This window comes from Aythya ferina, assembly GCF_964211825.1.
Source record: "Aythya ferina genome assembly, chromosome: 29".
Classification (NCBI taxonomy): Eukaryota; Metazoa; Chordata; class Aves; order Anseriformes; family Anatidae; genus Aythya; species Aythya ferina.
Genome location: NC_140326.1, coordinates 1,777,317 through 1,805,038, shown reverse-complemented (window position 1 = coordinate 1,805,038; position 27,722 = coordinate 1,777,317). Strand labels below are relative to the sequence as shown.

Here is a 27,722-nt window from a genome sequence, read left to right as displayed (position 1 = left end):
GGAGTAAGGCAGGAGGCTTCCCAGCTTGGATCTGGCTGGGGGATGAGGATTTGCCCCGGTACCTGTGGGTGCCTGGGCTACGGTGGAGCCGGGCACGCGGTACCAGAGGCTGCCCATGTGCAGCGCAGCCCTGCAGGCCTGGGGATGGCTCTGGAGCATCTTTTGTTGCGCTTTTCTTTGTCTGGTGTGTGCTGAAACGGGGGCATCGCGTGGCCCAGGCGGAGCAAAAAATGCCCAGAGAATGAAAATGCCAAGTGCAAAATGCCGGGCGGGTGCTTACAAGGAAACGAAGGCTTTTCCCTGGGCATCGCCCCAAAAAAGTCCCCAAAAATCAGCTTAGCCATTGACCTGCTCACACACCCGCACCCCAATTTTAGATGTGCTTGGGGCCATAAAGAGGATTTTGAGCAAAACCTGGGCGTGCTGGGCTGGGTGAGAATCCGTGCACGCTGTCGGAGGCAGCGGTTGTTGCACGGCCGTGGTTTATAGGCAATAAACGCACACAGCGTGTCTGGAGTCACATGTGTTGGTGCACATCTTGGTGCAAACACTTAAAAAGCCAAAAAAATCTTCTTTGGACCATCTGTGGCGTTTCTTCCGGAGCTCAAACATCTCCCAAATGGAGCCTCTCCGAGCTGGCAGGCGAAAACGAGGGAATTTCCCTCAAAAACCCCACCACGCGCTTCGCCCGTCTGCGTGCTCCCCGCGTGTGCCCGCGTTCCCCAGCTGGACGTGGCTGCTGGGTGCACGCCTGCAGCTCCGTGCAAACCCTCTCGTGCCTTGCACGCTCACCACCTGCGTGTGCTGCACGCCCGGCGTGCCCAGGGCTTCGCTGCGGGATCGCTGTGGGATTCCTGCGCCAGCTCCAGCGCCGCACGCATCCTGCATATAGGGCGCGTCCCTATGGGGTGTGAGCGCACCCCAAAGGTTTCGGGGCAGCTCTGGGTGTTGGTGCTGCTGGATTTGCACCCTGCTGGCATCGCAACCCCCTGCTGAGGGTGGCCTGATGTGGGCTGGGGGGCTCGGCCCCTCGCAAGCCCCCCAAGCCCCCCTGGCACAACGCCTGCACCGTGCCACGCACACGAGCCCAGCGCCGGGTGTGTTTTGGGGCAGAATCGAGGCATTGCGTTGTGGTGGTTTGTAATTATTATTATTATTATTTACATTCCCTAAAAAATGATTTTTTTTAAGCCGGGGGCTTCCCTGCGGCCCCCGGTGCACGCAAACACCGCGGGGATGGGGAGGGTGCAGTGGGGTCCCCCCGTCCCTCACCCCCTCGGGACACCAATTGCCCAAAACTGCGGCTTTCAGGGCTGAAACTCGCCTCGAGCACCTGCGATTATTGATCCCCCCTGCACAGCAGCCCGGAGGTTGCCTGGCTTCGAAATTTGCTTGGTTTGGGGATTTTTTCTTCCTTCGAAATTCGCCTTCCTGCGAAATTTGCCTGCCTTCGGGATTTGCCTGCCTTCGGGATTTCCCTTCCTCCTGAATTTGCCTTCCTCCTGAATTTGCCTTCCTTCACGGGCTTGCTAGAAAAAAAAATAAAATAATAAAGTTTAAAACGCCCGTTTTCCTTAAATAACGCCCCCCCCCTCCCTCCCCCCAAGTGCTCGGACTGCGAGCCACCGACGCCTTAAAAAATAAACGCGAGCCTCGGTGGGCGCAAAACTCCTCGGCTCTGGGCTGTGCTGCTTCCCGAGGTGGTGCCGAGCAGGCTGGGGGGCGGCTTATTTCGGTGCCCCCCCCCGGCCCCTGCCCCTGCAAAGCACCGCGGAGCTTTGCAACCCCCCCCCCCAGGAGCTTGGGCGCCCGCCGGAGCGCAGCGCCCGCAGCCGAGCCTGGTCCGGAGGCGAAAAGTCGCCGATTTCTTTAATTTCCACTTAAATTTCCACCTTGGGTCGAAAGAGCGAATTTTTCAGGAGGAGGGGAACCGAAAGGATTTGTGGTGGTTTGGTTTTTTTTTTTTTTTTTGGTTTATTTTCTCCTTTTCAGACGATGTTTGGGAACTCGCCGGCGCTTTGGAGAAACTAGCGGGAATTAACCCCAAACAGAAACGCGAAACAAATCAAAATAGGAGATAAGGCGAAAGGGGGGAGGAAAGTCCCTCCGCCTGTCGCCTCCCGAGCTATTTTCCAATTTGGGGCCATTCACGGTAAATAAATGAATGGGGAAAAAAAGGGAAAAAAAAAAAAAAGAAAAAAAAAATCCTGGTGGCTGAGGAATTAATGAGGGATGGGGCAGAGGAATGCGGAGAGCAGCGACCCGCACGGGGCTGGGAAAAGCGGCTCAGCTGCCGAGCTGCAAATTCAGGAGCTTGAAAGGGCTTTTCCCAATTAAAAAAAAAGAAGTGGCCCCCCCGGGTCCACCCCCAGGACCCCCTGCAATTACCTCGTTCCCCGCGGGGCCGAGCCGGGCTGCGGGGCTGTTGCTCGCCGGAACAAAATTTTGGGGTTGTTTTCAGGGAAAGCCGTTAAAAATCGCGCCCGGAGGGGAAGGGATCGGTTGCGGGTTTGGTCGCCTTGTCGGGGTTTTGGGGGTGTTGCAAAAAAAATTAAAAAATGCTGTGGATGAAACGGAAGGGGAAAAAAAATCCCAAACAGGGAGGAAAATTGGAGTCCGGCTTGGAAGGGGGATTCTTTTTTTCTGCGGAATAAGCTAAGTTTTGGGTTTGTTGAAAGGGGGGGGGACAGAAGGCGTTTGGGAAGGAGAGGGGGGAGAGCGTGGGGCTGGGGAAACTTGGGGAAATGCCTCGGTGCAGGTGCCCCCTGCCCTGGGTGGGCACCGAGGAGGAAATCCTCCGGCTTTGGTCAGGAAATGCCGGGAGGATTTTGCTCCTAATCTGTGCTTATCGAGCAAAAAAAAAAAATAATAATAATCATGATAATAATAATAAAAAATAAAGAAATAGGAAACCCAGCCGGCGACGCTTCTAAAATCGCAGGTAACTCTGTATCGCGATAGGGAACCCGCGGTCGATGGTGTGCGCCGGGAAATCCCAGGTTTGGTTGATTTGCTTTTATTTTTCAGGAAGAAATCCGTATTTTCCGAGGTTGGTCGTGCCCGGGCCGGAGCCGCCCGGGTCCCCCAGCATCCTGGCACCCGGCGTTTCGCTAATTACCAGGCGCTTTCCCCAATTAGCGGCCGTTTTCCCCGGGCTGCCGCTGCCGGGGCCGTGCCGCCCGTCCTGCGTTTTGCTTTTTTGGGGGCCCCAGCGAGCTCTTTGTGCCCTGAAAGCCCCCCGAAAAAAGTCCCCTGAGCTCCCCGCGCCCTGTTCAGCCCCGAACCGGGGCTCATTCGCTGGGAAACGCTCCCCGCATCTCAGCCCCGCCGCTGCGCCTATAGCTTACCGCATTTGCATATATGCTAATGAGCCCCCTAATTGCCAGGCTGCGGCGCTTCGCCGATCGATTTCCAGAAATCCAGAGGTGAAGGGAGCTCGGAAATAGCGCGGCTCCCTTCCCCCTCGCAGCACCCCCATCGGCGGACCCCCCCCCCCTTCCCCGATCGCCCCCCCCCCCTGGACGGAGCTGTCCCCGCGTTTTGCAGCGCAACTTTTGCACATGGAGCCACGGCTGCGCCGCGGGGAGGCTGCGGGGAGGCTGCGGGGAAAGCTGCGGGGAAAGCTGCGGGGAAGGCTCCGCTCCTCCGGATCCCCGCGCCCGGCTCCGGCCCCGCTCCTCCGCCGACGGATCCGGCCCCGGCCCCGGCGCGGGGGCTGCGGAGGTGGGGGGGGAGCCCGCGGAGGGTAGGGAGGGGGGGGGGATGTGGGGCAGGGGTGTGGGGCAGGGGGAGAGGGATTTGGGGCAGGGCTAGAGGGCTGTGGGGTCGGGATGCGGGGCAGGGCTGTGGGGCAGGGCTAGAGGGATGGGTGGCAGAAATGTGGGGCAGGGATGGGGGGGAGGGATGCAGGGATGTGGGGCAGGCTTGTGGGGCAGGGAGGGTGGGATATAGGGTGCGTGGATATCGGGTAGGGATAACAGCGGGGATGTGGAGTGAGGATACAGGGATAGAGGGCAGGGATATGGGTCAAGGAGGCAGGGACAGAGGGCAGGGATGCAGGGATATAGGGTAGGGATATAGGGCAGGGACACAGGGATATAGGGTAGGGATATAGGGGAGGGATGGATGCAAGGATACAGGGCAGGGATACAGGGATAGAGAGAATGGATAGCGGGCAGGGATGGAAGGATATAGGGCAGGGAAGCAGGGCAAGGATGCAGGGATATAGGGCACAGATGGGTGCAGGGATGTAGTGCAGGGATAGAGGGATATAGGGCAGGAATATGGGGTGGGGATAGAGGGATATGGGGCAGGGATAGAGGGATAGAGGGCAGGGATGGATGCAGAGATACAGGGCAGGGATGCGGGGATATAGGAAAGGGGTACAGGGATATAGGGCAGAGATACAGGGATATAGGGGAGGGAGGGATGCAGGGCAGGGATACAGGGCTATGGGACAGGGATGCGGGGATAGAGGGCAGGGATATGGGGTTATAGGGCAGGGATCCGGGGATATAGGGCAGGAATCCGGGATACCGGGCAGGGAGGGATGCAGGTGAGCAGGGCGGCACAGGCAGCCCCAGCCCCAGCAGCCCTCGGCCCCACGTCCCGCCCCACGCGGGGACAAACCTCGGGGACAGCCCCGGGGGAAGGGGGCGGCCGAGCCCACCCCCCCCCCCTTCAGCCCCCCAACCCCCCCCCTCCAGCAGCGCGCCCCCCCCGGGAGCGTGTGCGCGCTGCGCTCGCCCGGCCCGGAGCCGGCCAAACAATGTGAGAGCCTCGGCGGAACAAAAGCCCGGGGGCTTGGGTTGCTGAACACGTCTGAGGCCAGACGAGCCGCTCAATTTATCGGACTTGGTGAGAAAATCATAATAAAAAAAAAAAAAAAAAAAGAAAAGAAAGAAAGAAAAAGGAAAAAAAAAAAAAAAAGAGAGAGAAAAAAAAAATCGGGGGGGAAGCCGGCGGAGGCGCTGGAGGAATTTGGCTCTCGAAGCGTCTTTATTAGGAGCTGGGGGCGGGGGCCTGGGGGTGTCCTGGTAGCGAAGGGGGGGTCCGGATCCCAAAATATTCACGGTTGGGGTCACGGGGATGGACCCCCCCCCTCCCCGGGGCCGGGGTGACCTCGGCGCTCCCCCCAGCCCCGCTCCGGGGTTTTCTCCCCCCTTACCCTCCCCATAACCCCTCTAATCCCAAGAGCCCGCTGTCGGCACGCTCCGATCCCCCAAATATTTGGGGGGGGGGGCCTGAAGTCGAACCCAGGATACCCGGGGGGGGGGCCACATCTGGCCAGATGTGAGGGCAGCACGGCTGCCCAGATGTGAGCCCTCCCCGGAGCCGGCGGGGCCAGCAGAACCCCCGCCCGGCTTTTTCACCCCAGCACGGGGAAGGGCCCTTTAATTTGAAATTTAATTTCATTTTAATTCATTTTTTTTTTCCTATCCCCCCCCCAAAGACCCGCGCCCCGCAGCCCGTCCTTAATTCGCCTCCAAGGAAGGAGCCGGGCAAAGAGGGGAAGGCGCGGAGCTCCGCCAGCCCCCCAGATTTGGGCTTTTTCTGCGGTTTTCTGCAATTCTCGGTGCGATTTTTAAAGCTGGACCCCCCCCCTTCCCCCCCTCCCCGCAGCCGCTCATTGTATTTGGGTTTTGTTCTGCCTTCGGGGCGCGGAAAGCGACTTTTTGTAGGGAGGCAGCAAAGCATGGAGCGGGGTTTGCATTTAGCTACGGCAAAACCCAAGCCGGGAGGGCATCCCCTGCAAATCCCGACCCCCCCCCCGCGAAGGGAGGGCTAAGAAAATAATTTCAAATCAAACCCAAATCCAAATTAAATCGCAAGGTCACGGGGAAAACCCCTCCGAGCGGCCAAGTTTGGTGGCGGTGCGGCTCGGGGTAAAGAGCAGAAATATCGTTGGTTTTCTTTTCTTTTATTTATTTTTTTTCTCGACGGCTTTTTAAAAAATTCTACAATTCCGGGAGGGTGTTGATTTATCAATTTAGCTGGATTTGCAATTAAAAAATCGAAAGAAAATCGCGGTCGTGTGCGGGAAACCGAGCGGGGATGCGCGGAGCCGCGCGGTGGTTGCGCCCTTTCCACGGTCCCCGCAGGATCCGGGAAGTGAAAGTAGGGGGGAAAAAAAGCTGTAAAATGATCAAATAAAAAGGAAATGCCCCAATTCCAAGCTGTCCTTGGCCCCCAGGGTCATCCCTGGTCCCCGTCGCTGGGGGCCGGCCCAGTGGGCTCCGGGTTTCCCAGTTTGGGGAACTGGGAGAGGGCCCCGGTGAGGAGAATGCGGCCCGGGGAAGGAGGGCAAATTGATGGAAACAGCCCCAAATTTGGCTGCTTTTAGGCTGGGATTAAAAAATAACAATAATAATAATAATAATAATAATAAAATAATCCAAGGCCAAGGGGAATTTTAAGGAAAAAATGGGAAAAAAAAATCGCAGCCGCCCCAGTTCTGTTTGAGGGATCCTGGGGTGGTTTTGGTGCTAACGGGGAATAAAAGGGCGGAGGGGGGGAAAAAAAGAGGATGGGGGGTTAAAAGTGGGGAAAAAATGCAGGTTTTGGTGCCCCCCCCCGAGGGAGCTGGGACCCTTGGGGGACGATGTGGGGCTGCTGGGGCTGGGGGGGGCTCAGGGTTGGGGGGTTTGGGCTTGGGGGTTTTGGGCTTGGAGGTTTTGGGGTTGGGTTTGGGGGGTTAGGGGGGGATGGGGTTGGGGGTTTTGGGGTTGGGGGGGGTCGTGATGGGGGGGTGGAGGGCAATGGGGGGTGATGGGGGGGCTATGGGGGATGGGGAGGGGGTGCCGGGGGTGGGGGCTGCGATCCCGGCGTGTGCTGAGCGCTCCAGCCCGCCCCCCCCTTCCCACCCCGTAGCCTCCCCCCCCCACCCCCCGCGCCCCGTAGTGTGCCCCCCCCCCCCCCCCCTCGTCCATTGATAGGCGCTGCAGAGGGGTGGGAACCGGGACCGGTGACGTCAGGCGGGGCTCAGCCAATGGGGGGCGGCGGCGAGGGCCGGGAGTGGGGAAAGCATGAATGAAAAGTGCCGCGCGCCGCTCCCCCCGGCGCACAGCCTGCGGGCGGCCGCCGGAACCGGGCCGAGCCGTGCCAGAGCCGGGCCAAACCGTTGATGAGCTTTTCCGAGCCGGGCCAAACCGTTCTGAGCTTTTCCGAGCCGGGTCAAGCTGTGCCGGAGCCGTTCCGAGCCGTGCCAACCCGTGCCAAGGCGTTCCGAGCCGTGCCGGGCCGGGCCAAGCTATGCCGAGCCGAGCCAAGCCGGGTTTGGCTGAGGTCGGAGGATGCTGCCGTGGTCCCTGGGATGCGGCCCCGGCCGTGCCGAGCCGTGCCGAGCCCGTAGGACGTGGCCGTGGCCGTGCCGAGCCGTGCGAATTGGCCTCCCGCGGAGCAAGGAGGGCTGCAGGTGAAATAAGCGGGGCCGGGCGGGGCCGGGGAGGGGGGGGGGACACGAGGATGGAGAGGTGGAAGGGAGGATGGAGAGAGGGGTGGAAGGGAGGAGAGGAGGAGGGGAGGACGGAGGGATGGGGAGAGGGATGGAGGGAAGGAGAGAAGGATGGGGGGGAGGATGGAAGGAAGGATGGAGGCGTTGAGGGGTGGAGAGGAGGCTGGAAGGAGATGGAGGAGATGGAGGGGAGGATGGGGGGGGATGGATGGATGGATGGATGGAGGGGAGACCCGTCCGCAGGTGGAGGCAGGAGGGAGGACGCCCTCCGGGCTCCCCGAGGAAGGTGGAGGCTGCCGTGCCCCCCCCCGGAGGACGGAGGCTGCCCGGGGGAGGCAGGGTGGAGGCGCGGAGCTCGGCCGGGAAGGAGCTGCCTGCGGGTGTCCCCCCCCCCCCATAACATAAACCACCCCCGGGAGGCAGCAGAGCCCCCGAGGAGGGAGGAGGAAGAGGGATGAAGGCTCGGGGGGCTGCGGGGAGCGGCGCGGAGCCGTGCGAGCAGGGCTCGCTGCCTCCCCCCCTGTCCTCCCTTCCCAGCCTTCCATCATTTCCTCCGCCTTTTCCGCCCCTCTCCATCCCTCCCGGCCCCCCCCCCCAACACACACACACCTTGGCTGAACCCGAGGCATCGCAAGTTAGCGTTTATTTTTAACCTGCGGCTTTTGATTGATTTATGATTCTTATTTTTGGCAGGCGTTTTGTTCCGCGAGGGTTCAATGCGTTCCCGGGGATGGGGTGGGGGGGGAGTGGGGTGGGGGGGGGGGAGGAAATGTCCTTCTGGTCCCCTGCGTGAAGTTGGGGGGCACAAAATCTGCTCGCTTGGCTCGTTGCTGCGCCGAGCCCTTCAATTCGAGGGGGCTCGGGGTTGCTAAAAACACCGTGGGCTCGATTTTCAGCACCTGCAGAGCCCCATTTGGCTTGCAAATGGACCAGCTTTTAAGCTGGCGATGGGAAAAGAGCAGCTCCTGGGTGCTGATTCCCCCAAATTCTGCCCAAAATCGCGTTTTCAAGGGCCTGATCTTGCTCGTCCCACTGGTGCTGAGGGGAGCTTGGCGCTGGGTCGAGGACCCTGACGTGTCTGTGCTGTTCCAGATCGCACTGCTAATATTTGCCTCTCTTTTTATTCGTTTCCTCCCTCGTTCCTTCCTCCCAAGCCCCTGGAGAAGAGGAGGCTGGCTTTTTTTTTCCTGCTGATGCTGTAGACTTCAGGGGTTGGTTGTTATCTTTGGTTATCTAGCTGTATGAGTGGTGTCAATTCTTCATAAAGCTAGATAACCGAAAGTAAAAATAACCCCAGTACACGCCTGAGGAGGATGTGGAGAAGAAAGGAAATTCATCAGAAGGAAGAGGAGGAAAAGGAGAGGAAAAAAAAAAAAAAAAAAAAGAAATGGAAAAGAAAGAAGAGAAAGGAAACGAGAGGCGGAAAAAAAAAAAGCACAGGGGAAAAAAAAAAAAGACAACTTTTTGGGACTGGAATTAAAACCTGAGGTAGGATTTTTTTGTTTGTTTTTTTAAATTTTTAAGCACCTAATTTCCTCCTTATGGTTTTAAGGAAGAGTTCAGTGATGCTGTGCATGCGAGGGGGGAAAAAAGAAACCTGCCTTGAGTCAGCCGAGGCTGCGGCCGCTCTCCCCTCGGCCGCTGCCCGTGATTGAATTAACGAAGTCAAACTTCCCCAGGCCAGGAATTGGCGAAGTGCAGGACCCAGGCTGCACACCGAGGATGAACTTTCCTCGTGTGAGCAGCCCCACGGCAGCCCCGAGCCCGTAAATCGATGCAGGTTCCTGCCGTGGATTATCTGGGCAATAACGCAGCGCCGGAGCACGCTTTATTAATGCTTGTTTTGCAAACACAAATACTGAATTCATCCCCCATTTTTATTTTTTTTTCCCTCCCCCCTCTATTTTCTCTCTGTTAAATGTGTAATTTCGTTCCCTGGCAGATACAACTTGCTATCGGGGCTAGAAAGACCGAGGTGGTGATTTGGAAAATGGGATCTTGCAGTTTTCTTTGTTTTTCTTTCCCAGTACCTCTCGATCCAAGCGCTGGCTTTCTCCTTTTTAACCCTTTGTCTATGAGCGTTTCCCTGAATGGATTTAAGGTTCCAAGATCAGGGATTTACAAAATATATATTTATAACTTGGGTATGAAACCATATGAGGCTAATCAGGGAATCTGATTTTATTTAATTTATCCTCTCTGACTGCAAATTCACGCTGGCTGTCACCCCCTGCACTGGATTTTCTGTCATCTTTTTCCTTATGGAATCAGATTTTTTTTTAATTTTATTTTTATTTTTTTACCTGCTCTCTTCTAGAAGGGGATTTTGGGTCAAAGATGTGGGCTGGGTGCTTCTTGCCTGCTTTTAATGGTCAGGCTGGTTGGCTTAGAGGCTGCCGTGAAATACAGCAGCCTGTTTGGAGAGGTGTCGCGGTGGTGCTGAGAACACAAAGGTCTTGTGGTGGCTTCAGTTATTTGTTACATATCACCTTGGAATGGTGATTCCAAGGGAAAAAAAATCGTAATAAAAATCCGTATGGGTGGCAGCACCTGAAGTGAGGTGGGGAAGGAGTATTTATGGCATTGCAACCTCACAAAAAATCATTGTGGGGGATGGAGAAAAAGAGCTGGCCTCTGAGCCATGCTGGACCCGCTCTTGTGCAGGATCTTTTATTTATTAAAAAAAAAAAAAAAAAGGCAAAAGGGACAGGGAAAGGCTGGAGTTCTGGGTGCAGTGTGAAGGACTCGTCCTGCTCCTGGGGTTACTTTTAAATTAATAAATGAGCTTATTTCCCTTGGCCGTGGAACTTGGAATGGGGGAATTCTCCGGGGGTCTGGTGGGCACCATGCACGAGGCTCGAGCATCTTTCGGGGGACAGAGCCCTGGCCCTGGTGGCAGGGGGACATCGCCGTGCCTCGGTCCTTCCAAATCTCATGGCCACTGGTGCCACCGCTCCCCACGATGCTCGGACACCAGCACTGAGTGCGGCCGTGTCTCTCACCCCCAAATCCTCGTGGGGCGGCTCCTGGTGCAGGGACGAGGCGCTTTTATGGCTGGGCGAGCGGCGGCGAGCTGCCACGTGCCACCCACCATTGGCTGGAGCCTTCATCCCGGGGGGGGAACAGCGTTTTTTGGCCAATCCGGGGCTGGAAGCGGTGCCGTGCGCTCGCCTTTTGGGTTTCGGCCGTGGCCAATTGTGCACGGGGGGCACGCCGGAGGCTGCAGCCTGGCGGTGTCACTTGCTTGGGGATAACAAAAGGCATGGGCAGAAATGGGGGCTGGTGGCCTGGGACGAGGGCAGAGCTGGGTGGGGAATGGGGCACCCCGCAGCCTGGGTGCTGTCCGGGAGCAGGATGGATCTGGGGGCGCACGGGGCAGGAGGTGTTTTGTGGTGGCAGGGGGCACCCAGGGTCCTGCACCCCTCTTGGAGAGCGCCCAGCCAACGTCCCCATCCCTCCTGGGGTGCAAAACCCCCCAAAATGGGGTCATTTTCCCTCCACTTCTGGCTCTTTAGAGGGCCAGAGACCCCGAGAGAGAGACAGGAACATCCCCCAGCTCTGTAACCATGCTACTCTCCATCTTGGTGGAGATTTTTTTACATTTTGGCTGAATCGTGGCAGGTGAGCACTTCCAGCCCAGAACTGGAAGTCCTGGAGGCCTTTGGGAGCTGGGGCAGGCTGCAAGCAGCCGTTTGGGGCATTTTTTATTATTATTATTATTTTTTTTTTCCCTTTTCTCCCCAGTTTGCTCCCAGGGCGCAGCAGTGCTAGGAAAGCCCCTCGCGTTGGCGTGACGTTGATCTAAATTGCAGCTTACGTGTGGCCGTTTAAGCTTGCTTGGACACTCTGATGTGACTGGTTAACACTCAGCACTGTCTGCTCTCCTCTCCCTCGTGTCTGCCTAACTGCTGGGGACGTTAAGAGGAGATGCTCGTGCAGGTTCTGTGCTCCTGTATTGCGCGATGCGCTCTCCACGTCCTTTTTCCTGCTTGAAGCAGCGTGGTTGGAGCCAAAAAAAAAAAAAAAAAAAGGAAAGAAAAGGGGAAAAAAAAAAGGAAATGCCATCCTAACTTTTTGATGTGCAAGTCATTGAGAAGAACCGAGCTGTACAAATAGAGCTGCTGGAAATTCAGAATTCAACTATTTTACTCAATGCATCGGTTTCAGCTTGAAATAGCTGGGGAGAGCTGCTCCCCTGCCCGCTGCGTGAGGACGTGGGGAATGGGTGTATTTCAGGGGGCATCGGGAGGAGGGGGAAGGATGGTTCAGGCTGGGTGTCCTTGTCCTGGCCTTCCTCTGCCTCCTCCTCCTCCTCCCCAGCCCATTTGCTGCAGGGATCCCTCTGAACCCTCAGCCCCATCGGTGCCGTGGGGGTCGCGGTGATCTGCTGGCACCGACCCCTCCTTTGGGAGGGCTAAAATGAGTAGATGGGATAGGAACGGTAAATTCTCAGCCCCAAACTGTTAAATCTTCCCCCAAAAAATGTGATTTCTGTGTTGGAGGACAGCAGGCATTCCCTGACTGAAGGAATTTTCTGCTGGCCTCGTTGGGGACTCGAAGGTGGGAACAAAGGGAGGCCCCGGTGGCTGGAGGCTTTCGGGTCTCCGGCCTTTCCCTTGCACTCGTGCTATGGGATGTTGAAAGGGGCAATCACAAAGAAGTTGTGCATGTATAGGTGTAGAAACATAGGTATGAAGAGATTTTTTATTTTTTATTTTTCCCCAGCCCTGAGCAGTTGAAGCTTGGCATCGGATGCAGGATGGGCTTTGGCTTTTGCGTCCCTGCCTTGGCTCGTTCCCAGTGTGGTGCCCCCAAAATGCTGGGGGTTTGGGGGCATTTTGGGGCCACCTGAGGCTGCACCTCACCGCTCTGGGTCTGTGCTTGGGGCAGGAGCGAGGTTCCCTGCTGCTGGTACCTGGGGAGGTCAGGCAGGCTCGCTGAAACCTCTGGACTGAGGCTGGGAGACGAGAGCGCCTTTGTGCCACCAGCAGCCGCCCCTCTCCAAACAATCTGGGCTTCAAAACCCCCAAACAGTTTCGAGGGAGTGTTTTTTTGTTTGTTTTAAATTATTTTTTCTGCTGGGATTATGGTAAACCAGGCACTCTAAGCCACTGGGGGAATTGGATCAGGCCCCACTTTCATTTTGGGGCTGTGTGGGAATGGCCGGGGCCCTGCTCCGGACTCACTGCACCTCGGGGGTCCCCATCCCATTCCCAGATTTGGGTCTCGCCCCCGATGCCCCTGCAACGGGGCTTGCTTTGGGATGCTCGCTGCTGATTTTTGCACCACAGAGCAAAAAATCAAGGGCGAGGGGCTTTCTCTGAGCCCCCCTTTCAGGGTGCAAACGTGGCACAGGGCATCCAACAAATGGGACTGGACGGGTCCCCTGCATCCAGCCCCGGGGGGGACAGCTGGTGGCATTTTCCCCTGGGGGTAGCGGGGAGGAAAATGCTGAGCTGGGCGCTTGTGGGGCTGCTGGGTGCAGCCGGGAAGGTCGCTGGGATGCGCTGAGGGTGATCGGATGTGAAAGCGGAGCCGTGGCGCTCGCAGCCTCGCTGCAGGAGGGCTGTGCCGGCCCAGGCTGGTGTGACAGCGCTGCTGCCGACAGTGTGGCCCTAAAAATATTCCCAGGGCAGCCTTCTGGCTCGTCCTGTAGGGTTTTTAGGGATGGAGATAGGAAAGGACGTGTGCATGCGGGTCCCTGCTCGCTGCCTTCATCCACTGCTGGGAGATGTGAGGGGAGTGGGGTTTGCGGGGGGGGCTTTGGGGCAGGCAGAATCCGGCCATCTGCGAGGCTGTGATGGCCGTGGTTGGTTTTGCAGGAAAAGCTGGGAAATCCTGGTTCCTGAATTATAGGGCAGGAGGTCCCTGGGTGCTGGAGCCGCTCCTGGCCAGCGCTGGTCTCGTGCTGGTGTCACTGGGGGATTTCCCCCGCTGCAGCCTGGGCTGGGCTCGGAGCTGCCATCTGAAACCCTACAGCTAAGCTATGTAATCCCAAACGCTGTGGCCTGAGCTCTGGCTAGGTGTAAAACCCCTTTTAATTCCACTTTTAGGGATTCCTGTCCTGCAGGGGCAGAGGGGCAGTGGCAGGGCACTGCGGCGCGGAGCCACCGCCTCGGGTGTGTGTTAACCACTCGGCATCACGCCATCGGTTTTTGGGGCTAAAACAGGTGGAGCTGCAAAATGTGGGGTTTGGGGAAAAAAATCCTACACTGGGGTGATGGGAAGGGGGTGAGGGGGTGGCCTGGGGCTCGTGCAGGGTGCACAGTGTCTTCCCTAGAGGGACGTCACTGGTGTTGGCACAGCCGTGCCAGGCTCAATGTGACCTCCATGGTGGGCATCTGCTGAGGTGGCCAACCCAAAACATCTCTTTTTGGGGAGAAAAATAGAATATCTGCCCTAGGATCTGTTTTGTCCCTTTTGAAAGGCAATATGTGAGCAACGGGGAGGGGGTGAGGGACCCTGGGTCTGTGTCTCTTGTCGCTGTCTGCCCCTTGGCGAGGAGGGAGAGCTGTCCTCGAGGTGCTTGTTCCTTCTGGCTGTAAATATCTGATGTTTTGGGCAAGATTGAAACATTCAGCTTTTGTGGTGTTTTGCAGGAGTGACTCCTTGTAGGGTTTCCTGGGCTGAGCAGGGCAGGAGCACGTCGGGGCCAAGCTGCCTTCCCCTGGCTCCAGCAGGCACCAGCTGCTGGGGAGGAAAGTGCTCGAAACCCCACAATTACGGGATAATTAATTCCAAGTGAGCTTCTCGGCTTGCCAGCCCGAGCTGGAGAGTTTGTGTCCCCTCCCCGAGCCTCCCCCAAAAGTGCCTGGGTTGGGTTTGGCTGTCCTCGCACCCCACAGAGCTCGGGGCTGAGCAGGAGGAGTGGAGAGCCCCAAATTTATTATTGCTTTTGGGTTTCCCCAGCTCCCTGGAAAGGGAATCCAGCCTCTGGGTGTGTGGAGTTACTGGGAAAGGTTCAGGGAGCTGTTAAAGGGTTTGGGGCACCTGATTCCTACAGGACCTGGGGTGGATGCTGCGGGTGGGTGCCGCAGCAGGCGGGTGGCCCCGGGCCACCAATTTTTGTGGACAGAATCTGTTCTCTGCAGGATTTGCTCCTTTCCTCCCGTTTGCTTTGTTTTGAGCAACAAAAGGCCTTCCAAAAACTTGTTCTATCTTTTTAAGAAAAAAAAAAAATAATAAAAATCAAGTTCTTTTTATCTTGAAGCCACCCGTTTCTGGAGCTGCTTTGCGCACGGCCTCGGTGCTCCGCTCCAAAGCCAGCGGCGGTTTCGGGAGGCACCCGGGGCACGAGGCTCTCTGCCGGGGTCGAGGCTCTCCCAGGCTTCTCCCTGCCCCGGTGCCGGGCCGGCGGTGAGCGGGTTGCCATGGAAAACCGGGATTATTCCTCCCGTGCCCGTGCAGAAGGGGGCCTGGCCGTGGTTTTTTAGCGTGCGCGGTGCCGCTCTCCGCCGGCGCGGGAGCCGCAGCCTCCGCGGCCTCCTTCCCCTGCAGCCTCCTTCCCCTCCTCCTGCAGCCCCAGCCCCTCGGCCGGGCTCTTATCTCCAATAATCCCCCGGTAAGAGGGCTTTCTGCTTGTTATGACACCCAGTGAAAGCGTGGGAGAAAGATCCTTTCTTCGCCCTTGTCCTCCGCAGCCAGCCTCTAGCCTGAATGGGAGGCTTTTTTGTGCCTCTGTGTGCCTGACTAATTGAGCTGAAGGACTTGCGTCTGGAAGGGCTTGAAAGGGACTTTTGTTGCCGCTGCGGAGTTTGTGGAAGGCGAATGAGCCCTGCTTTCTTAGGGGACGCGGGTCCTGGGCAAATTTGACTCTCGAGTGCTCACGCCTCCGAGGTCTTTGGGAAAAATTAGAAAAAGGGTGGTGGGCCTGCTTTTTTTTTTTTTTTTTCTCTTGATGACTGTGCCCCAGCCGCTGAAAAAAATGGAGTCTGGCCCCAGAACACTTCGTGAGCCGGCTTTAAAAAAGGGCCGTGTGAGATGAGAAAATCTGGATTTAAAAAAAAAAAAAAAAAAAAAAAAAAAACTGCGTTGGCTGCCTCTGCCTCCTGCTTTTTTAAGGCCTGGTGCTCGAAACACAAATCTCCCCGCTCCCGAGGATCCACGGAGAAATGGTGGTGCGGTTGCCTGACGGCACCTCCACCTCCCGTTTTGCCCCACAAACTGCAAATTCCTCTTTTCTTCTCGCTCTCAATGGGAACAGTGACAAAGCAGGGTTTTTGCTGAAAACCCTTTATTTAAGGCACGGGGTTGTCCCGGGAGCCTGGTCCAAGCACAGGATGCTCGTGGCCGCTGAGGGCTCAGCGTTCACACCTCTTTCTCTCCATGCCCGATGCTTTCTGCTCATCCCTGCTCATTTTTCAGGGCTATCTCATCTGGGAGGGGGTTTCCTTCCCAAAGTGGTTGGGGGCTGAGGGCTGCGGGGCTGGCTCTGAATGGGGCCGTTGGTGGAATCGGGAATGGATGCTCAGCCAGGTTGGCAAGGTGGATTCAGCGCGTGGCCTGTCTTGCCCTATGAATATTTCCCTGGACCTTTTTGAGGGCTTGCTGGGAATGACCAGGAATAAACATTTTGGCCCCAAACTGGCAGGCAAAGGGCGAGGCCCGGTGCCCTATCCAAAAACCAATGCTGCACCTCGTGCCCGCAGCCTTTCCTCTCCCTCTCCTTGCTAACTTCTGCAAGGAATGATTTCTTTCGACTTCTCAACATTAAAAAATCCCCCTCTTTTTTTTTTTTTTTCCTTCCCTCCTTCCCTTTGTCATTTTTCCTTTTCTCCTCCTCCTCCTTCCCAGTGTGGAGTCTCCGAGGAAGGGATCGCTGTTGGAGCTGCTGGGCTCCATCCCACCCCCTGTGTGGATAAACGCTCTGTGCCGGCGCTTCCCCAACAGGGTTTGGAGGCAAAGTGGCTGAAAACATTTGGGAAGTGGGATTTTGGGCACGGTGGGGCTTTGAAGGCCATGGGTGTTGGCAGCTCCTCTGTCCCCAAAATGTTTCCTCATGGCCTCTGGGCTGCAGAAATGCCGCCTCCTCCCACGATCAACGATGCTCGAGGTGTGCACGGGGTCAGAGCAGGCACCTACATAGAGTTGGCAAGGGATGGGAAAGGGATGAGAGAAACCCCTTTTTATTTTTTTTAATTTAAAAATAATAATTTTGATGAATTTGGTGCCTAACGTTTTTCCACGAGGGAGGTTTTCCATGTCAAACCATTTTTGGTTCGAAACCCGGGGACTCGCCTTCCTGTCCCGCAGCAGCACCAGGTGACACCAAGTTTTATTTGCCAAGTGACCCCCCCGTTACCGCCCTGCCCAAACACCAATTTCTGTGCTGTTTGTGTGCTCGTAAGGAAGAATCAGAGAAGTTTGCTTTCTCAGCACTGCGAGATGAGACTGATGCTGCATCTTGGTCATTAGCAATAAGCAGCTGTCGGCGCCAGCCTTGCTGGGCACGGGGCGCACGCTGGCGCACCCACCGACCTTCACTTGGCCCTCCCTGCTTTCATCTAATTAAAAAAAAAATATATATATATATAAATGAAGCTGATAATTACTATAAAATCAAACCAAAAAAATCCCCCAGCTTCAGGAACTGGGTGTGCTTGGAAATTTGGGGCTTGGAGGGTGCCCTCCCAGCAAGGCTGCTGGGTGTCAAGTCAGGGAACAAATAAAGAAATCCACGTTGCTGATTTATTTATTTTTATTCCCCTCTCATCCTTTTTTTTTTTTTTTTTTGGTAGGGAAGGGGCTGACTCACTATTTTTATTTATTTTATTATTTATTTTTTTTTAGACACTTGAGGCTGGCAGAAGTGCTGGATATTTTTAGGTTGTGGAGAGGCCTTAGCTGAACAGGCTGGGATCAGGTGGAAAAAATGAAGCATTTCTTTTTCTTATTTTTTTTGTTCCTACCTGGCCAGTAATTTGGAGTATTCTGCATTTTGGAACACACCAGATTGTAAAAACAACTGATTTACGGCCATAGTTTTAGCCATTTAGCTAAAATTTTGAGAATTCCTTGCCCTAACATAGATAATTGCTCCTTCCAGCAGCAGCTCCTAGCTTAAATAACGAGTCTTTGAGCAGATGGGGAGGAAACAGCACAAATTTGGCCATCAGAAGGAGAGGTAGAAAATAAACAACAAGGTGGTTTTAGCTCAGATGAGGCAGAACATAATTATTGCTAATCGATAACAGCATAGCCATGAAATATTCAGAATTACGCCGTGTGTAAGGCTCAGGGCTCGGGTTCTTGCGTTGGAGCATCCCAGGGCGGATCGTGGCCATGGGTGCCTGGTAGCTCATCCAGCATAGTGGGAAAGGGTGTAAATTTTTTTTTTCTTCATGAAAGGAGGGGAAAAAAAATAAATAAAAAGGAAAAGGTGGGGTTTGGGTGGTTATTTTCCTGCCAGGAGGGGCTGGGACAGTGGCTCTGCGCCGTCCTGGTGCGCAGGTCACCAAACCTTGGTGGCTGCCATTGCCGACGCATCTCTGGGATTTTATGTTTGGTCCATAGCGGCCTGTTTTTTCCTCCTTTTTTCAATTTTTTTTTATTCCTTCCCCCCATCAAATTCTGCGTTTCAGCCTGCTTTGTCTCATCTCCTGCTGGCGTTGTTTAACGAAGGGGCAGCCGCTCCCACGCCAATGGGGTTGGGGCTGTTGTTGTTGTTTTCCTGGTGCTTTGTTCCCCCCCGACGCCCTCCCCGTGCCCCTCGTCCCTCGTCCCCATGCTCGGGGGGGACCGGGGGGACCCCAGCGAGGGTGCGGGGCCGGGGTGCCTGGGGAGGGATGGAGCAAACACAAAGCCCAAGCACCAGGACGCGGGCTCTTGTTGTGGTGGTTGTGTGCGAAAGAGTTAAGCCATTAGAAATTCCGAGCCCTTCTTCCGATAGTTAAACCTGATTTGCATGCATTTGCATAATGAATGTCATTTGCATTCTTGGAGGTTGGCTACTTCTGTGGGAAAAGTCAAAGCGGGATTGCGGGGAGGGCGAAGGGGGGTCGGCGAAGAAAGACGGGAAGATTTCCCCGCGCCCCACGCGCATCCCTGCCCCCTCCGTGTTTTCCCCCATCCTCACCCAAATGCCACGTCCCCCCCCTCCTTTTTTTTTTTTTTTTTTTTTAAATTTTCCCCCCATTTTTCCCCTCTCGATGCCTTCCTGCCTCTCCCTTCGACGCACAAAAGCCAAGGGCGGATGGGCCGTGGCGAGGCGAGCGCATCCTTCCCTCTCCCCCCCCCTCCTTTAATTTCCCCCCCCTCTAATTCCAGCTTGGCTCCCGTTCCCGGCGCCCTCGCCTGCGCTTGGTGGGGGGGGGGCCATGGCCCCTCTCCCTCCCCTTCCCCGCGGGTGCATGCGTGCTGGAAACGGTAGCAGAAAGGGAAAAAGGTGCGAGCCACCATTTTAGGCAGCCGACACGTAAAATGGCCGATGCTCTCTCCCCGCTCAGCGCCACGCGGCACCGCGGGCAAGGGGGGGGACGCATCCTGCCCTCGGCCCCCCGTGCTCGCCATGGGGGCACGGGGCTTAGCACGCCTCCATCTCGGCCTCAAACACCCAAATTTTTCCTTTTCCCACCGGCAATGGGCTTGGCATTGCGGCCACCGAGCGCCACCGGCATCACCCGCGCCCTAAAACGCCCCAATTTTATTTTAGCCTCGATCCCTGCGCTGGGGATGGTGCCCAGTCCTTTCTACGAGGGTTTTATTTTTTGTAATTATCGGTAAAAAGCGCTCCATGCCACGCGGGGGTGTTGGGGGTTTGGTTCGACCACCGAATTTTCTTGTAGTGGCTCCAGCTGAGGTTGGATTTTTCAACGTGTCGCGATAATATTAGGGAGGCAGCTGCTCGATCGTTATTTTTATTTTTTCTCCCCCATTTTTTAGATTAGAAAAATCCAACAGACTTAATTATCGCTGAGAACGTTTTGTGGCTGTTTAGGGGAGGAAAAAAATCGATGCCAAACACAAGTGGGGTCATCCCTGCCCTAGCTTAGGGCTGGTTCGTGGCACCGAAATCAGGACAGGAGAGGGGAAAATCACCGGGTCCGGCACAACCCGGCCACGTGTGAACTGATCGGTTTTTTACTCTGGCACTTGAGGTATTTTGGGGTGTTTTCTCTACAGACCCCACGTGAGAGCCTTGTGATTTTTAGGTGATGAAATTTGTGCTCCCTGAGCCTGGGTTTGCTTTGCTTTTTTCGCTTCTCCCCATCCCTCTGTTGCCATGAGAAACTCGGAAGTCTAAATACATGGAGCGAGCTTAACCCTGGCGCGAGGGGAATTTTCACGGCAACCTGAAACAACTGGAAATTTATGGTTTCAAGAAAAATAAATCACTTTTTTTTTTTTTTTTTCTTTCTCCCCCCTCCCCAGTGGAAAAACCACCGATGGCTCGGCGTGCCCGGCCCAGCGCGTGCAGGAATGGGAGCCCCGTCCCTAACGCCCGCAAAAATGCGCTAAGGCTCTTAGCTGCTCAGCTGATTTCCCCCTGCCTTCGTTTATTTGTCCGTGCTGGGGGAGGTTTTTTGTTCCTTTTTCTCGTTTTTTCTCGTTCCTGGGACCTGGGTTTGGGTTGGGGCTGAGGCTGGGCATCGTCTGTGTCTCGTCCTTTCCACCGCTTGGCTTCTCCCTGGTTTAACCAGCAGAAAAAGGATCTTTCCCTGCCCCAAACGCCTTTCTCTATTAAATGTGCCCCATAAATTCTGCTCAGGATGTTTAAATCCATGCGTAGCCCGTGAAGGGCCACGGATAAAGCAGAGTTTTCACAAAAATACACAAAGAAATTTAATATCTAAAGCCAAAATAAATCCGTAAGGGTGATGTGGGGCAGCACGAGGGCTGTGGCCACCCTGGTTTTGGGGGCATCGTGTGGCTGAGCCTTGGAGCTGCCCGGTGTTCCCATGTCCGGATGAACCCCTTAGCTTTGGGTTTTTCAGCATCCCTGGGCACGGAGGGGCTCGCGGCTCTCCAGAAAGCTGATGGAAAAATGTGTTTTGTTTTCGTTTTGTTTTTTTTTTCCACTGGGATTTACAGCCGTAGGTCCAGCCTCATAATTCCCGTGCCCCTGAGGCTGGCGGGGACAGGGGGTGCTGAACGAGCCTGCACAAAACTCGGGGCAGAAGCACCGGGGTTGGGGCTGACGCTCATCCCGTTCCCATCCCCTTTTCCCCCTCTCTCCCTGCCAGGGAGCGGCGTGGCTTCCCCCGGCGCGATGCTCTGCGTGCGTTGCGGCCAGCACTTCACGGCGCGTGGCTCCCGGTGAGAGTTCGTGGGGAATTTCCTGGTGAGTGAATTTATTTCTCAAGGTTTTCTCCGCACTCTGAGGGCCGAGCAGGCTCTGACACGGGCTGGGCTTCCCCACGGCAGGAGCTTGGGGATGGGTGTGAGCGATGCTGGCTGCGGGGAGCAGGGGGGCAGCATCTTGCTCTCCATCCACATCCCCGGCTCCTCGCACGCCCTCGGGTTTGGCTCCTAAAACCTCTCGAAGCTGTTTTGTTATCTCGCAATCCTCCAAGCCTGCCAGCGGCGTCCTTCCCACCTGAAGGAACAAAGGGCTCCCGCAAGGATATTTTCTTTTATTTTTGTGTTTTAAATGTGAAATCCGTGGAGGTGATAAAGGTGCTTCTGTTGCTTTTGTTTCTATCCCAGGTCCTCTCGCTACCGCATGAACCCAGGAGTGGGAACAACCCACCCTACAAACCCAGGAGAGCCCGGCCCTGAGAGCCACCAGCCCCGTCTCATGGGGACACGGCCACCAGAAGCCCTCACCGTGGCTGATCCCACGTGAACCTTCCTCCTCCTCCTCCTCCTCTTCCTCCTCCTGCCTCTTGCTGGAGCAGCGCAGAGCACACCTGGTGCCAGCACCGCGGCCACGGGGACACCGGGGACTGCCCTGGGGACAGGCAAGGACACCACCGAGCATCCCCGTGCTGGGCAGCACCGAACCTCGTGGGTGAGCCTGGGGGGGACACGGGGGGCACCTCAGGGTGCACAGGTGGAGGTGACGGGCAGGGGACCGGGCTGGGGAGGGGACCGATGGCCAGGGCCAGCGCGGTGGTGACCGAGGCGCAGCTGAAGCGGGTGCTTTGCCCGTGGTCAAGGCTGAATCACAAACTGCGCATTGTTTCCGAGGGGGTTCGGCACATTTCGCCGCGCAACCCCCCCCCCCCCCCTCCATCCTCCCTCCCCTTCTCCTTTCCTCTCCTCTCGCCCTCGCACAAAGATGTCATTGTGCCGGGGGCTGGGTGATGGCAGCGTTGTTATTTGGTCCAAAAAAAAAAAAAAAAAAAGCAAAAAGAAAAGAAAGAAGTGGGGAGGGGGGGACCCAACAAGGTGAAGAGGTTTAAATCAGCTTAGCCCAAATGCCAATTAAAAACCAAAGAGGATTAGGCTTGTGATCAGCAGAATAGACAGTCATTGTGCCCGGGCGAGGGTCCCCCCTCCAGGTCCCGCGGCGGTGGGATGCGGCGGTGCAGGGGCTGGCCCGCAAGCCGCTGGGTTCCTGGGGTGAAGGCCACCTTTTTGCCTTTTTTTGAGCATATTTAAGCACTCTTGGCTTGAGTTTGGCTGAGCAAGGAGAGCTTTTGGTCTCCTTGCCAAGGGAAGGTCTTCCATAGAACTGGTGCTGGGCTGGCTCCGGTCTCAGTGCGCTCTGCCCTGGCCGTGGGACCACGAGGGCAGCATCCAAACCTCTGGGTGCTGGATCCATCACCCTCGGTCCTGGGGAGAGGTGTAGGAGACACCAGGAGCATCGTGTGGGCTGTCCTACAGCTCGTGGGCAGCCAAAGAGTCACAGAATCACCGGGGCTGGAAGGGAACTTGAAAATCAGCAAGCGCGACCGCCAACCTCCTGCGTCCCAGCACTGCGCCACGGCCCTTGGTGCCACCAGAAGACCTCGTGCATCTGCCTGGAGAAGACACCTCGGTGCTTTCCACATGGCTCAGGCCTCCTTTGCTGTCCTCCTTTGCCATCCTCCGGCTCGCTGCAGTGAGGTTCGAGCTCCTGGGAGGTGCCCGTGGGGGACCCGTGGTGCTTGTGGTGCCCTGGGCTGGGGCGAGAAGGTTTGGGGTGCTGAGTCCTGTGGCCCTCCTGGCTCCGAGCAGCTCTCCCGTACCACTGGAAGCTCAGGAACTGAAAGTGCTTCGTACCCAGTCCTGCTGACCCCGTCCTGTAAGGCAAATTCGGGCACACAGGGCAATCCTAGAGCAGCACTGGATGCGTCGGGGCCAAGGTGCCTCTGTGCTGTGCTGGTGATGCAAAGAGGGTCAGAAAGTGCCCTTGTGCACAGGATTTGAGGCTCCTTTGCTCTTTCAGGGAGGAAAGGAGCCAAGCAGGGAGCCCTCTGATGCTGGTGGGTGCAGCCTGAGCCCCTTCTCTGGCACCCTGTGTCCCATGGGGAGCTGTGTGTCCACCCGCAGCCCTTGCCAGGCAGAAGCGGGTGGGAGAAGCCGTGCAGAGGCATCGAGCCATTGGCAATAAATGCAAAATGCTCTGGCCCTTGAGCTGCAGAGAGGAAATGGGAAGGAAAAAAAAGGCCTTTTTTCCGAAGGGAGAGAGCCTGCTGCAGTGGGAGCTGGTCCTGGTGCTGGGGGCGAGCCTGGACCCGGGGCAGCGGGCGCTCAGGGAGATTTTTGGGGCAGGAAACGGGGCTGCTGCGGGGCGAATGATCCGTGCTGCAGGTGGGGACAGGGCTGGGGCTTTCTCCCCGAACACAGCGCCCATGGGTGCCGCAGCATCCCTCCTCCACCTCCCTCCCCACGGCGCCCAGCGAGCGCAGGGGGGACTTTGGGAACGGGGAGCGAGCGAGCGCCAGCATCCCGTTCCCCCCTTTTGTGGCCGCCGTGTAATTTATGATATGAGAGGGGGGGGCCATTGTCTGGACCCATCCTGTATTTTTTCCGAGGGCTTTGCCTCTCTTCCCAGCCCCCCGCTGTGCCGCTGCTACTGTACCGTTGCCATGGGACGTGCTCCCCGCGCCGCGGCAATGCGGGGCAGCGCTGGGGAGGGCAGAGCGCCACGGCCGGACCCATCTGGAGCCCGGCAGCACCCGCGGGCGGCCCCGCTGACGTGCCGAGGGCCTGGGAATGGGGCTTTCGGCCCTTCCAAGTTCACGGCCACCGGAGGCATTCAGCTGCCAGGGGGGCAGCGGGATCCGGGGCGTTTGGCTCCATTCTCCCTTCCCCTCCGCCTTTCAGTGGCGGCGGTGTCCTCGGCGCATACAGATCCCCCCGTCCCTTTCTCCTCCTGACAAGTGCGCACATAAATAAATTACCCCCACCGGGCGAGTGTGGAACAATCTGTCCCCTAAATTCTATTCATCGCCAGACAGGACCCATTATTCCCCCGATTAAAGCCGCTGGAGTAGCTTGCAAGGGTTACAGTTACTCTGTCAAACTGTAAATAAGACACTAAAAATAAAGGGCGCTGCTGAGAGAGGGAGAGAGAGGGGGAAAGGGAAGCCAGACTAATGCCTGCTGCTAGGGAAACCGAATGAATCCCTAATGACGCCTGTGTACAAACTGCAAATAATGAAGGAAAAGTGACAAACGGACCTCGGCCGGGCTGCGGCGAGCCGCCGGCTGCGGGGGGCTCCGCGCACCCGTCGCAGTCCCCAGCGCCCCTAAAGGGGAGCAGGACCTTTGGGTGCCCAGCCCTCGCGGGGCGTTAAAGCCTTTGCTTTGCTTGGGGCAAGGTTTTCTTGCTGATGAGTTTATTTTCTGGGTGCGTTGAGCGCAGTGGATCCCATGAACCAAGGGATGGGGCCGCTGCTTGAGCCCGTTTTGGGGTGGCACAGGGGAATGTCCATCAGCCCTGGCTTTGAGGTGGCACACGGAGAAGCAGCCCTGGGTTTGGGTTTGGGAGCCCTGCACGGGGCTGGCTGTGCTCGTGCCAGCGATGGGTTGTGGTGAAGGAGGCCCCCAGCCCCAGGAAGCCTCTTTGGATAAAACCCAATTCCCTTCCCACTTCCCAGCCATGACGCGGGGACGTTCCCCTCGCGGCGCACCCTTCCTCGCCTCCTTGGAGCTGAAGAGGGGAGGAAAAACCCACCCGTGGTGTGCTCACCTGGGGTTTTCTGGGTTCTGTTTGGGCAGGGGGTGAGGTTTTTACTTGGGGGTCATCTCGGCCCCTTCCCTTCCCTGCCATGGCTCCTGCCTCGCCAGCCTCCACTGGCTCTCCAGGTGGAGACCCTGCCTCAAACGGGGAACCTGGAGCACAAGAAAGTGCCAGTGGGGACTGGAGGAAATGCCTCTGGGTGGGAAATGTGGCTCTCATCCTGGATTCATAGGAATCCAGCCTTCTGCACAGTGCTGGGGCATCTGGGCAGGGTTTTTCTGCAAAAAGCGCCAGGAATGGGCACGAGAAGCAGCAGGGAAATGCTGACCCTGCGCTCCCACCAGCAGCACAACGGCGAGATGCGTGGTGGTGAGGGCACCCAAGGGTGATGCTGGTGGGTGTCCTGCCCTAGGGTGAGCCTCCGCAGCACCCAGAGGCCCCCAGAGTTTGCATCTCAGGGCTCCCAGCCTGGTTTGCACAAAAGCTCGGCCCCCTCAGGAGGGATGGCTCCGATCAGCACAGTTTCCCACCTAGGCCAAGCCTGGGTTTAGCAGCTTGCCCTCCTCTCTCTTAGGAACAAAATAAACCACCCTTTTCTCACCCAATTCCTGGCTGTGGAGCCTCATGACTCCGCAGCAGCATTCCTGGGACATTCCCGAGGCGAGCTGGTATGTGCAGAATTTCAGAGCCCGGCAGCGCCACGTCCCCCAGCACTCAACAGACACCGGGATGGAGCCACAAAAACCCCCAAAAATCTCGGGTATTGTAGCTGCTGCTCCTGACAGAGACCTCGAGCTGCTGCCCATCCCCAAATTTTATGATTTATTTGGAGAAGGTGGTGAGGAATTTGGAAAGCCAAAGCCAACCGGAGCAAAACCAACGCTGCGTCCTCCAGGCACTGCCACCGTGGAAGCTGCCCGAAACCTTTAGGAGGATGAGGGGCAGGCGCCGAGGGACGCAGAGACCCCAATGTCAGCCTCGGAGTGGGTTTGGCTCCATGGGGTTTGCTCCCTGGCCAGGGACGGGTTCTCCTGGGGCTGTGGTTGAGGTGCGCTCGGTGTTCGGCTTCCCTTGAGATTGCACCGACAGGGACAAGACTTAATAAAAACGAACTTATTCGGATTTCCCCGTTTCAATCTCTTGGGTCTCAGTTTTCGAGCTTTCCTCCCAGTCCGTTACGATGTGATCGCTGCTATTTTATTCTATGTTTTTCCTCCCCAGTGTGGGTGACCTGGCGGCCGGAGCTGGAGCTTTCCCATGGTGGTTTAGTCGAAGCCCATCCCGGCCACGTGCCAAATGCATTTCCCTGCACGTGGCACCTCTCCAGGTCCTTTACATTACCTTACCCCGTGCCATTGCCGAGCCCCCGTGCCTCTCTGCCACTCTCTTGTCCCACATGCTCTCCCCCAGAATATCTGAGGGCATTATTTTCAGTCCATGGCCATCATATTGCCCAGGGAGAGCTGGGGGAGGCCGAACCCTTCCCTGCCCAAGGATTCGGACGCAGTGAACGCCTTCCCTTGGGTTTCATTCCAAATTTCTGATCCCGCAGGTGTTTGCTAGCACAAAGCCCACACACCTGCGCTAATACCCAGGTAGCTTGCACGGCTAACGCACTCTGTTGTGTTGGTTGCTTTTTTTTTTTTTAATGATTATTTTTAATTTTCATTATATTCCCCTCTTAAAATGTGTAAATGCTTCCCCGCAGGCTCATGCGAGGGCTGTTAAGGGCTTCGTCTGAATAAATAAGTGCAGGGGGACAGGAGGAACATCCCCAACACCCCCTGCAAGCCCCAGCGATGGCACCGGCGAGTGGGCGAAGGGGCTCGCCGCTCCCTAGTCCATAAAGTCGAGTAATTAAGTATTACTAGTTTCTGATGACTTCAAACAGAGTGACTCCAGGAAATAAGCCCCTTCTTTATAATTAGCGGGATTTCCTCTGCATCAAACGGGGAGATTGATTCTTTAATCTGCTCACATGCTTTTGATTTGGTCGTTCAGCCGCTTGTACCAACTGCTTCCACTCCCTGCTCTTGCCGATAAAACCTCGCAAAGGAGATTTCGGGGAGGCATGACCCGAGCTGAGGTCTCGGATTTTCTTTGTGTGGGGCTGGTTTTGGGTAGTCTCAAGCTTGCCGGCGATGCTGATAAAAACTAGATGTGGGTTTTCGACATCCATCCCTGTTTGGGTCAAGGGATGGGTTTGGGTCAAGGGATGGGCTTGGGTCAAGGGATGGGTTTGGGTCAAGGTGATTTTGGCCAAGGGATGCTTGGTGGGGTTGGGGTTTGGTCCCTTGGCTCTGCGGGATGTCCAAGCCCCGTGCGCTCGATGGGATGGGGTCTGCGATGCTCAGCCAGGTGCAGGATCAGGCCCCGGTGCTGCCTTACCCCTCGCCAGCCTCCCCTCGCCTGCAGCGGTGCCGAACACAGATCACATAATTAGGGAGCCGGCGAACTGTACAATTATGCAAATAATGCTCAAAATCACCGTTTTCAGCAGAAACGCCTGAAAATCGAGCCAGGAGCTCGGTGACACCTCGGGTGAAGCGGGTGCTGCGGGGCCGGTGCCTGGCCCCAAGGTGCTGAGCGGGGCTGGGGAGGAAACCGAGCCGGGGGGGGACAAAAAAAATATGAAAATGGCATAACCAGCAATGCCCATGTTTATGGTGGTTTTCTTTTTTCTTTTGATTTCAGGTGAAGAACACAAGGCTGGAAGGAAAAAAAATAAATAAAAATAAAAAAAAAAGAAGAAAAGAAAGGAAAAAAAAAGTCTCCAAACCCGGGAAATCTGTGTTAATTGCTTATGAATGTCTCTGTCTAAAAAATTACCGAATTGATGTTGTCGTGCTTTTTTTTGACAGCCTGTCTGTTACATTTTTTTTTAAAATATTCATGCACTGAAATCTAATTACTAGGCAAATTTAATGATAATGAAATGAAGGCACTTTAGCAGAAAGCACAGGGCCTTGTTAATGTTTTCTCAGCCTCTGTCTTTTTCATATTTTTAAATTTTTATTTATTTTTTTTTTTACAACTGCCTTCCTTGCATTAAAAAAAAAAAAAAAGATTGCCGAAAATAAAACTTGGATTGCAGCAAATGTTTGTGGTGGCTCTGTTTGCGACGGCGGGGAACTTGTGAGGTGATTAAAGGTGTTTTTGAAAAAAAAAAAAAAACACAACAAAATACACACAAATGAGCCTAACCTAATCAGATAAGGT

General features: G+C 56.1%; 1 long non-coding RNA gene across 1 annotated transcript; it reads left to right on the top strand.

The window, feature by feature from the left end:
* The first annotated feature begins 8,757 nt into the window (after positions 1-8,757).
* LOC311425070 lies at positions 8,758-27,601 on the top strand. Its single transcript, XR_014686222.1, has 4 exons — positions 8,758-8,941; positions 20,635-20,732; positions 21,098-21,401; positions 27,198-27,601. It is a non-coding gene; the product is annotated as an uncharacterized lncRNA (long non-coding RNA).
* Positions 27,602-27,722: the final 121 nt, after the last annotated feature.